At 41.0% G+C, this 10,346-nt stretch overlaps 1 long non-coding RNA gene across 2 annotated transcripts; it reads left to right on the top strand.

Annotated features, from left to right (window-relative positions):
- Nucleotides 1–7,718: 7,718 nt before the first annotated feature.
- Nucleotides 7,719–9,873, top strand: LOC123408357. 2 transcript variants are annotated; one of them, XR_006612729.1, is made up of 3 exons: nucleotides 7,719–8,239; nucleotides 8,475–8,566; nucleotides 9,006–9,873. It is a non-coding gene; the product is annotated as an uncharacterized LOC123408357 (long non-coding RNA). The 2 variants fall into 2 exon arrangements; XR_006612730.1 differs by lacking the exon at nucleotides 8,475–8,566.
- The last annotated feature ends 473 nt before the right edge of the window (nucleotides 9,874–10,346 follow it).

Here is a 10,346-nt window from a genome sequence, read left to right as displayed (position 1 = left end):
CCATTCCGGATGCCGGTCATCAGGGTCTTTCAAACGTTGCTGGTCCTGCCGTGCTTCCTTTGTATCATTTGTCTTCCCATACACGCCCAAGAAGCTTAGGAGGTTCACGCAAATATTCTTCGTAACGTGCATCACGTCGATTGCAGAGCGGACTTCTAGGACTTTCCAATATTCTAGCTCCCAGAATATAGATTTCTTCTTCCACATGGCTGCGTGCCCGTCAGCTCCCTTCGGAACTGATTGTCCGCCAGGACCCTTTCCAAAGATGACTTTCAAATCCTTGACCATATCAAATACCTCAGCACCAGTGCGTTCTGCAGGCTTCGGCCGGTGATCTGCCTTGCCGTTGTAATGCTTGCCTTTCTTTCTTACTGGATGAATTTTCGGAAGAAATCGACGATGCCCAAGGTACACGTTCTTCTTACAATTTGGCAAATGTACACTTTCAGTCTCATGTAAGCAGTGCGTGCATGCATTGTATCCCTTATTTGACAGTCCCGAAAGGTTACTAAGAGCAGGCCAATCGTTGATGGTTACGAAAAGCAACGCTCGTAGGTCAAATTCCTCTTCTTTGTGCTCATCCCACACACGGACACCAGGTCTGCCCCACAGCTGTAAAAGTTCATCAACTAATGGCCTTAGGTACACATCGATGTCGTTGCCGGGTTGCTTCGGACCTTGGATGAGCACTGGCATCATAATGAACTTCCGCTTCATGCACAACCAAGGAGGAAGGTTGTAGATGCATAGAGTCACGGGCCAGGTGCTATGGCTGGAGCTCTGCTCGCTAAAAGGATTCATGCCATCTGTACTTAGACCAAATCTTATGTTCCTTGCGTCAGCTGCAAAATCTTTGAACTCTCTGTCGATCTTTCTCCATTGCGTTCCATCTGCGGTGTGTCTCAACTCCCCGTCCGACTTACGGTCCTCTTTGTGCCATCGCAACAACTTGGCATGCTCTTTGTTCCTGAACAGACGTTTCAACCGTGGTATTATAGGAGCATACCACATCACCTTGGCGGGAACCCTCTTCCTGGGTTTCTCGCCCTCAACATCGTCACCAGGGTCATCGCCTCTGATCTTATAACGCAATGCAGTGCATACCGGGCATTCATTCAAATTCTCGTATTCACCGCGGTAGAGGATGCAGTCGTTGATGCATGCATGTATCTTCAGAACCTCTAAACCTAGAGGGAAGACAACCTTCTTTGCTTCGTACGTACTGGCGGGCAACTCGTTATTCTTTGGAAACATATTCTTCAACATTTTCAGCAAGTTTTCAAATGCCGAGTCAGCTACACCTGCCTGTGCCTTCCATTTCAGCAAATCCAGTGTGCAGCCCAGCTTTTTCAGACCATCATCGCATCCGGGGTACAACGACTTTCTGTGATCCTCTAACATGCGATCCAAATTCTCCCTCTCCTTTTCAGTTTCGCAGCGTCTCCGTGCATCAGCAATGGTCCGACCAAGATCATCAACGGTCTCATCACGTGCCTCTTCTTCACCTTCACCTTCCCCTTCACCTTCCCCTTCACCTTCAGCATCCTCCATGAAAGTATCACCGAAATGAGCAAGATAGCTTTCATCGATGAAATCATCCCCTTCTTCATCTTCTTCCATTATAACCCCTCTTTCTCCATGCTTGGTCCAACAATTATAGCTTGGCATGAAACCGTGCCGAAGCAGGTGCAGGTGAACTTCTCTTGAGGAAGAGTAACCCTTCTGATTCTTACAGTCAACACATGGACAGATAACAAAACCCTTCTGCTTGTTCGCATTAGCCACTACGAGGAAATCTTTCAAACCCGTAGTGAACTCGCGGGAGAGTCGGTTACCGTACATCCATTGCCGATTCATCTGCATTATTATAATATAAAATATATAATTAACCATCATGCATTTGTTAAACTAACTAGCTATAAACAATAGAAATTAAACAATGAACAACACACATGCATATTTTATCAATGACACACATGCATGAAAGGTTCAAGTTGCTAACCGCGATCGAGGAGGAAAAAATAAATGAGGAAAGTGTGGCTCCAACACTTCATATCATGTTTGTTTCACGCTCTTGGGGCATTTCATCAAACACCTTGTGTGCATAAGAGGAACCAAAAGCAAACCTACACCCCCTTGTGAAGCTTGTGAAGAGAAGTGGCACCCAATGGTTAAGTGAGTGTGCTGAACTGGTATATATAGGGGATGAGATTTAGTCGCGGTTGGCGTGGCCAACCGCGACTAAAGACCTTTAGTCGCGGTTGGCCTGGCCAACCGCGACTAAAGCCCCTCACGTGCACCAGCTGGCCACCGAGCGCCCTGGGCCCAGGACTTTGGTCGCGGTTCGTCTTCCGAACCGCGACTAAAGAATTCATTAGTCGCGGTTCCTACAGTTTCGCGACTTATGGGGCTGGACGGAAGCCTCTTTTTCTACCAGTGGAACCATTTGTCCCGGTTCGAGCCACGAACCAGGACCAATGGTCCTCGCTGCTGGCCCACAACCTTTAGTCCCGGTTCATGCCACGAACCGGGACAAATAACTTGCGTACATATATACCCACCGCCGCGGCAGAGCACTCCACAGTGCTCTGTTTTTGTCGAACCGGCGAGGGGAGGGCATTTGGGTGCTCTAGTACACCTCCTATGCACATGAGGTGTTCGATGAAATGCCCGAGCCACACTAGTTAAGCTTTCTCCTCTCGAAACTCGACCTCCGAGCTCCATTTTCAACGAGACTTGTCTAGATTTAGCGGTCCGTCACGCCCCGTCCCCGCCCCGTCTTCACCGCTGTCGATCGCCTGCACCGATCTCGTCGCCGGCACCACCGTGGTGAGCCTCTTGTTCTTATCTTCTTTTTGAAAGAAAAAAATTCTGCTTTCAGATAGATACTTGTCTAATTTTCTTACTTTTATTATTCCTTGTTATTATATAGTGCGATGGTTTTGGTATCCGCCCCCGTCGACCCTCGTCTTGTCTATGATTCAGATGTGGTATATATTATCTTTTCATAACTATTTGGTTCATTTATTGTTTATGACAATTATGATGACCAACGTGACATATATTTTTAATCTAGGAGGTATGTGAACCGGAAATTCCAACCCACCTAGAAATGCTTCTCGAGAAGTTAACTTTGGTTGAAAAACAAAACAAATACTTGAAGGAAAAATTGAAAATAATTGAGGATAAGAATATGGAAATGGAGTTGCATGTTGCCGAGGTCATTGACGATCGCAAGATGAAGATCGATGCGATGTGGTTAAAGATGGATGCAATGCGCTTGAAGATGGATGAAATGCACTTGAAGATTAGGAATATTAGAAAATATGCCATTGATAAAGAGGCTTGGTATCATTATGTTGTTGGGTCAATTGTCACCTTACTTGCGATTTTGATCGCGTTTGTTGTTGCATTTAAATGTTTTACATAGTTGTATGTTGTTTTATGAGAGAAATTTATATATTTATTTTTCAATAATAACATTTGATCACTATTGTGGTTTGGTTTTAATATGATGATGAACTTGTATTAATTTCGTTATTTCTCTATTCATTTTGTTCTGCAATGGTTTTTTGATATATACTTAATTTCACAATAGAGATGAACCGCCAATGGATGTACGGTAACCGATGCACTTTGGAGTACATTACGAACCGGGACTAATGTCCGAGTCGAAAAGGGTTGTAAATTGATGATGTGGCTTTGAATGGTGCATTTTGAACACAGAAAAACTATGGAGTTCAAATAAGTTCAAAAAATGAAATCCCTTTCTAACAAACGAGTTTCCGTATGAAACCCTAATACTTCGAAAGAGATTGTCCGTTTTGTACACGAAGTGCATCCAGTTTTTGCCGTAACCATCTCAACTTTCTCGCACATGCTATGTGGGTGAAATGATGATACCATGCCAACTTGGAACCTTTTCAGTTCATTTCAAATGCTTTTCAATTTCATGATCTTATAGCTCATAATAATCAGTAAATGCATGAAAAATAAAAAATGAAGTCAGAAAGGGTTGTAAATTGATGATGTGGCTTTGAATGGTGCATTTTGAACACAGAAAAACTATGGAGTTCAAATAAGTTCAAAAAAAATGAAATCCCTTTGTAACAGACGAGTTTCCGTATGAAACTGTGATACTTCGAAAGAGATTGTCCGTTTTGTACACGAAGTGCATCCAGTTTTTGCCGTAACCCTCTCAACTTTCTCGCACATGCTATGTGGGTGAAATGATGATACCATGCCACCTTGGAACCTTTTCATAGTTCATTTCAAATGCTTTTCATTTTCATGGTCTTATAGCTCAAAATAATCAGTAAATGCATGAAAAATAACAAATGAAGTCAGAAAGGGTTGTAAAATGATGATGTGGCTTTGAATGGTGCATTTTGAACACAGAAAAACTATGGAGTTCAAATAAGTTCAAAAAAATGAAATCCCTTTGTAACAGACGAGTTTCCGTATGAAACCCTGATACTTCGAAAGAGATTGTCCGTTTTGTACACGAAGTGCATCCAATTTTTGCCGTAACCCTCTCAACTTTCTCGCACATTCTATGTGCGTGAAATGATGATACCATGACAACTTGGAACCTTTTCAGAGTTCATCTCAAATGCTTTTCATTTTCATGGTCTTATAGCTCCAAATAATCAGTAAATGCATGAAAAATAACAAACGAAGTCAGAAAGGGTTGTAAATTTATGTTGTGGCCTTGAATGGTGCATTTTGAACACAGAAAAACTATGGAGTTCAAATAAGTTCAAAAAAATGAAATCCCTTTGTAACAGACGAGTTTCCGTATGAACCCTGATACTTCGAAAGAGATTATCCGTTTTGTACACGAAGTGCATCCAATTTTCGCCGTAACCCTCTCAACTTTCTCGCACATTCTATGTGGGTGAAATGATGATACCATGACAACTTGGAACCTTTTCAGAGTTCATTTCAAATGCTTTTCAATTTCATGGTCTTATAGCTCCAAATAATCAGTAAATGCATGAAAAATAACAAATGAAGTTAGAAAGGGTTGTAAATTTATGTTGTGGCCTTGAATGGTGCATTTTGAACACAAAAAAACTATGGAGTTCAAATAAGTTCAAAAAAATGAAATCCCTTTGTAACAGACGAGTTTCCGTATGAACCCTGATACTTCGAAAGAGATTGTCCGTTTTGTACACGAAGTGCATCCAGTTTTTGCCGTAACCGTCTCAACTTTCTCGCACATTCTATGTGGGTGAAATGATGATACCATGACAACTTGGAACCTTTTCAGAGTTCATTTCAAATGCTTTTCAATTTCATGGTCTTATAGCTCAAAATAATTAGTAAATGCATGAAAAATAACAAATGAAGTTAGAAAGGGTTGTAAATTTATGATGTGGCTTTGAATGGTGCATTTTGAACACAGAAAAACTATGGAGTTCAAATAAGTTCAAAAAAATGAAATCCCTTTGTAACAGACGAGTTTCCGTATGAAACCATGATACTTCGAAAGAGATTGTCCGTTTTGTACACGAAGTGCATCCAGGTTTTGTCGTAACCCTCTCAACTTTCTCGCACATGCTATGTGGGTGAAATGATGATACCATGCCAACTTGGAACCTTTTCTGAGTTTATTTCAAATACTTTTCAATTTCATGGTCATATAGCTCATAATAATCAGTAAATGCATGAAAAATAACAAATGAAGTCAGAAAGGGTTGTAAATTGATGATGTGGCTTTGAATGGTGCATTTTGAACACAGAAAAACTATGGAGTTCAAATAAGTTCAAAAAAATGAAATCCCTTTGTAACAGACGAGTTTCCGTATGAAACCCTGATACTTCGAAAGAGATTGTCCGTTTTGTACACGAGGTGCATCCAGTTTTTGCCGTAACCCTCTCAACTTTCTCGCACATGCTATGTGGGTGAAATGATGATACCATGCCAACTTGGAACCTTTTCAGAGTTCATTTGAAATGCTTTTCAATTTCATGGTATTATAGCTCAAAATAATCAGTAAATGCATGAACAATAACAAATGAAGTCAGAAAGGGTTGTAAATTGATGATGTGGTTTGAATGGTGCTTTTTGAACACAGAAAAACTATGGAGTTCAAATAAGTTCAAAAAAATGAAATCCCTTTGTAACAGACGAGTTTCCGTATGAAACTCTCATACTTCGAAAGAGATTGTCCGTTTTGTACACGAAGTGCATCTAATTTTTGCCGTAACCCTCTCAACTTTCTCGCACATGCTATGTGGGTGAAATGATGATACCATGCCAACTTGGAACCTTTTCAGAGTTCATTTCAAATGATTTTCAATTTCGTGGTCTTATAGTTCAAAATAATCATTAAATGCATGAAAAATAACAAATGAAGTCAGAAAGGGTTGTAAATTTATGATGTGGCTTTGAATGGTGCATTTTGAACACAGAAAAACTATGGAGTTCAAATAAGTTCAAAAAAATGAAATCCCTTTGTAATATACGAGTTTCCGGGACTAAAGATCCAGCGAAACCACGTGGCGTGCCGGGCAAACACGTGGCGTGTCGCATATGTTATTAGTCCCGGTTTTAGATACGAACCGAGACTAAAGGATTGCCTATATAAACCCTCCCCCTCCCACCGCTCTCCTGTGTTTTTGGGCGTTGAGGTGTGAGCATGCATGCCATGGTCTTGCCACTCTAGCTCATGCATATGAGAGAAGAAGAATGTCGGCTGTTGTTATGGGGGTCGCTCTTCCTTCTTCTCCTTGTGCTAGATATTTGTTATGTATTAGGGGAAGAAGGAATAGCGGCCATCATCAACGGTCAAAAAATCAGGTGAGGGAGTGTCCACCATATATGAGAGAAACCTTAATAGCAAAAAGAATTATCATAAAATAAAATTAATAAGTAATTATAAACAAAATAAAATAAAATAAATAAGTATTTTGTTGTAAGTAGAAACAAAACAAAATAAGCTAACTAGCACTTTGAATTTAAGTAGAAACAAAACAAAATAAAAAAAGAAAAAATAATCAGTAAATGCAACTAAAATTATCAAAGTATTTTCTGTTAAAAATCATTAAAAGCAAAAAGAATTTTCATAAAGAACTTTTTTTCTAGAAACTTTAATGGCAAAAAGAATTATCATAAAATAAAATAAATAAGTAATTAGAAACAAAAAAAATAAGTATTTTGTTGTAATGAAAAAAAAAACAAAATAATCTAACTAAAAAAATAAACAAAACAAAAATAAAGCAAAAAACAAAACAAAAATAATGGAAAAATAAAATAAAAAATAGATGTTCCTCTCCACGTTGCAGCCGCAGCGGAGCTTATAAACAGGCTCCGAAGCCCTTCGCTTGGCGAGGTGGGACTAAACATTCAACCGCACCACGGCTGTGGTAGACAACCGGTACCAATGCAAAAAAGAAATAAAATAAAGAAAGAAAAAATGGAAAAATAAAAAAATTGCCACCAACTAGGCCACCACGGCCTGAATACGACTAGAAACCCATCCATCGGCGATGATTCACTACAAGAAACCTGTTAATCCATGACGGAATTTAGATGACGTTTTCCAAATCTGTCATGGAATTCCTGCTGCAGCCCCACAAACCCGCGCAAGCCCGCTAAAGCCCGTGTAACTACTCACCATATGAATAGCTAACCCTAGAACCCTCCTCCTCAGCCCACTCCCGACTGCTCTCCACCCCCACCGTCCCAGCCGCCACCCGCCATCTACCACCTCTTTTCCTACCTCCTCCCAATGATCGCCGCCGGCCCTTCCCCTCCCCTTCTCTCACGTCGTAGCTCCGGCAGCTACCAGATCCACCGCACCGCCACCCATCCATCCCTCTGGCAACACATATCTCTGTCTCGTGCGACCCCTCACACCGTGGCGAGCGCCCGCACATTTCGGTCATGTCGGCCACCGTGCAGCACGCTCACAATATGGTCTACGAGTCCTCCAACCTACAGTCCGACTGGATCAGCTGCTGATGGTATCATGTGCTTGCCCGAGAACCAAATCATGTGTCTAAGGTTTCAGTTGCACTTCATATCCATCGTCAGTGCGTCTCCGGCGGCTACTCTCTGTTGCACACCATGCCACTTTGCGCCCTCTCCTCCTCGTGGATGGTACCCCTAGCTCAGTGCGCTCGGGCCCGTTGGGCTGGCCTGCAACGACCACCGTGCTTGAGGCAGAGCGGCTTGGTCATCAAGGGCAAGGACCAGGGCAGCTGCGCTACATGTGCTTGGCAGCAGCACGAGGTGAGTTTCATTCCCTTCCACACCCTACTAGTCTTTCTCGATTTCCTATGGCCAATGTAAGATCTGAAATTAGATTATGCTGCTTCTGATTTTTTGCACGCATGGTTACTCCTAGCCCAACACAAAATGTCACGCGTTTCCATGGTAATATGCATTGTTAATTGTTGTGATGTGCCGAGAAACTTCTTATAAGTGGACATTATTTCACTCACCTTTCTCTGTTTTCTTATTTTAGCGATTCAAGTGACGAAACATCCCATAATATTACAAGTAGCTACCAACATGTAGTCAGAAAGAAGGCTGCTCTATGCTTCCTACGACTTTATAGTAAGTACCGAGATGTTGTGAATATCAATGCCCTGTAGTCAGAAAACGTAGTTAGCTGCATGTTTCTTTCTGTGATTTTTTAATCATGAATGTCTGAATCTCCGGATCTGCACTACGCAAATGTGATGTGAATTTTGAAGCATCTTCATGGGATTTGGCTAAGGAACATTATAATAATGCTAAGCCTCATTTCACAAGCCACAAATGCATACTACATAATATCTAATGTGAATACCAAGTAAGAAACAAAATCATATAATTTTCTAAACTAAATCATATGCTGGTGGAGTTGCAATGGTTGGAACATTATATTCTGTTTTTATTCAGTGTGATGAAACGAAACATATACTCTAGGTAGTAGTTTTACTCAACGCTTGTGTAGTCATGGCAGAACACGTTATTTTCATTGCCTTAATTTGCAATTTTGATGCACTCGAAGGTGTGGAAGGAGAGAAATTCCAATGTTTGACCAGGTGGTGAGCAGCGCCAAAAGAGTTCCGAACCTTGTGCGTGAGGATATTGCAGTCTCGCGATCGGCGGGTTGCATCGCTGATTTGGGTTGTTAGATGAACTATGTCACATCCATCATCGACTTTGCTATGTTGTTCAAAGAAATATGTATACCTGCTGTTCAATTTGGATGCAATTTTTCTGCACATCCATTTGTTTTAAAAATAAATATTGTTATTATTTCAATTTAAGGCAATCAGAGCTCTTGTCGTTCTGCAGGTTTTACAACGTACTTTGATGTTTAGTGATGTTAAACACAATAGCAAGAATAATGGTTCACCAGTCACTATTTTTACTGTCTCCTGCTTTAAGGAGACTATGTTCTGTATAGGCATCTAATCAAATGTTTTCCAAGTTTCTTAAGCCATGAAATAAATTAAATATGTAGTTCTTGTGCAAGCTGATCGAGGTTTGCTACGCATGCTCAAGCCTTGTTTACAAATATAATGGTTCATTTCATTATTGCTTCATGTAATAAATATTACTCCCTTCGTTCCTTTGGGAGCTGTACGTCTTTTATGCAGTGTAATTCTTTGTGTTTTGCATTCTTTGCAGGTTTGGCAGTTAGTTCGTGTTACTATCGACCGAGGCTTTTTAGCAGGAATTACTTGGGTCTGAAAAGCTTCCTCGAAGTGGTGGTGTAGTGTTGGAGATTAAAATCATGTAGTAGTGCAGTTTCAATGATGTTATGTTACTTGATTTTTGTTAAATGCTTATGCTTATAGCACCTTGTAAATATGCTTGTGATGTTTTGATATTAATTTTGCTTTCTGAAATCAGACATTGTTGGAAATTTATATTGTCTTGTTGAATGAATATAATTGCATGTCTTGTTGTAAATTATGATGCATTAAGAAGATAAGTTGGGGTGAAAAGAAGGGTTAATCGGTTGGATTGGAATGAAATTATTGGGCCAAAACACTAATTGGGTTGGATACTACATGGGCCATGCTGGCCTCCACGTCAGATCCACGTAGATGCCATCTTAGCTCCACGTTACATCCATGTCATGTAAATCGGTGACGGATTGTTCCGTCATATCCTAGTTTGGGCCGGGAGGGCCAGTGGCAAATCCATGACAGTCAAGAACCGCCAAGGAAGGTGCTATATCAAATTATGACGCGATATACGTGACGGATTTCAAATCCGTCATGCATGGGCATGCATGACAGTTTTGGGATGATCCACGACGGACAGGGACCGTCATGGATTAACAGATTCCTTGTAGTGATTCAGGCCCGCATTAGGCCCAGAAGGCCCATCAGGCTAA

Source organism: Hordeum vulgare, chromosome 7H (genome assembly GCF_904849725.1).
Source record: "Hordeum vulgare subsp. vulgare chromosome 7H, MorexV3_pseudomolecules_assembly, whole genome shotgun sequence".
Classification (NCBI taxonomy): Eukaryota; Viridiplantae; Streptophyta; class Magnoliopsida; order Poales; family Poaceae; genus Hordeum; species Hordeum vulgare.
Note: the sequence above shows the minus strand (reverse complement) of the source record. Positions and strands in the feature narration are given on the sequence as shown.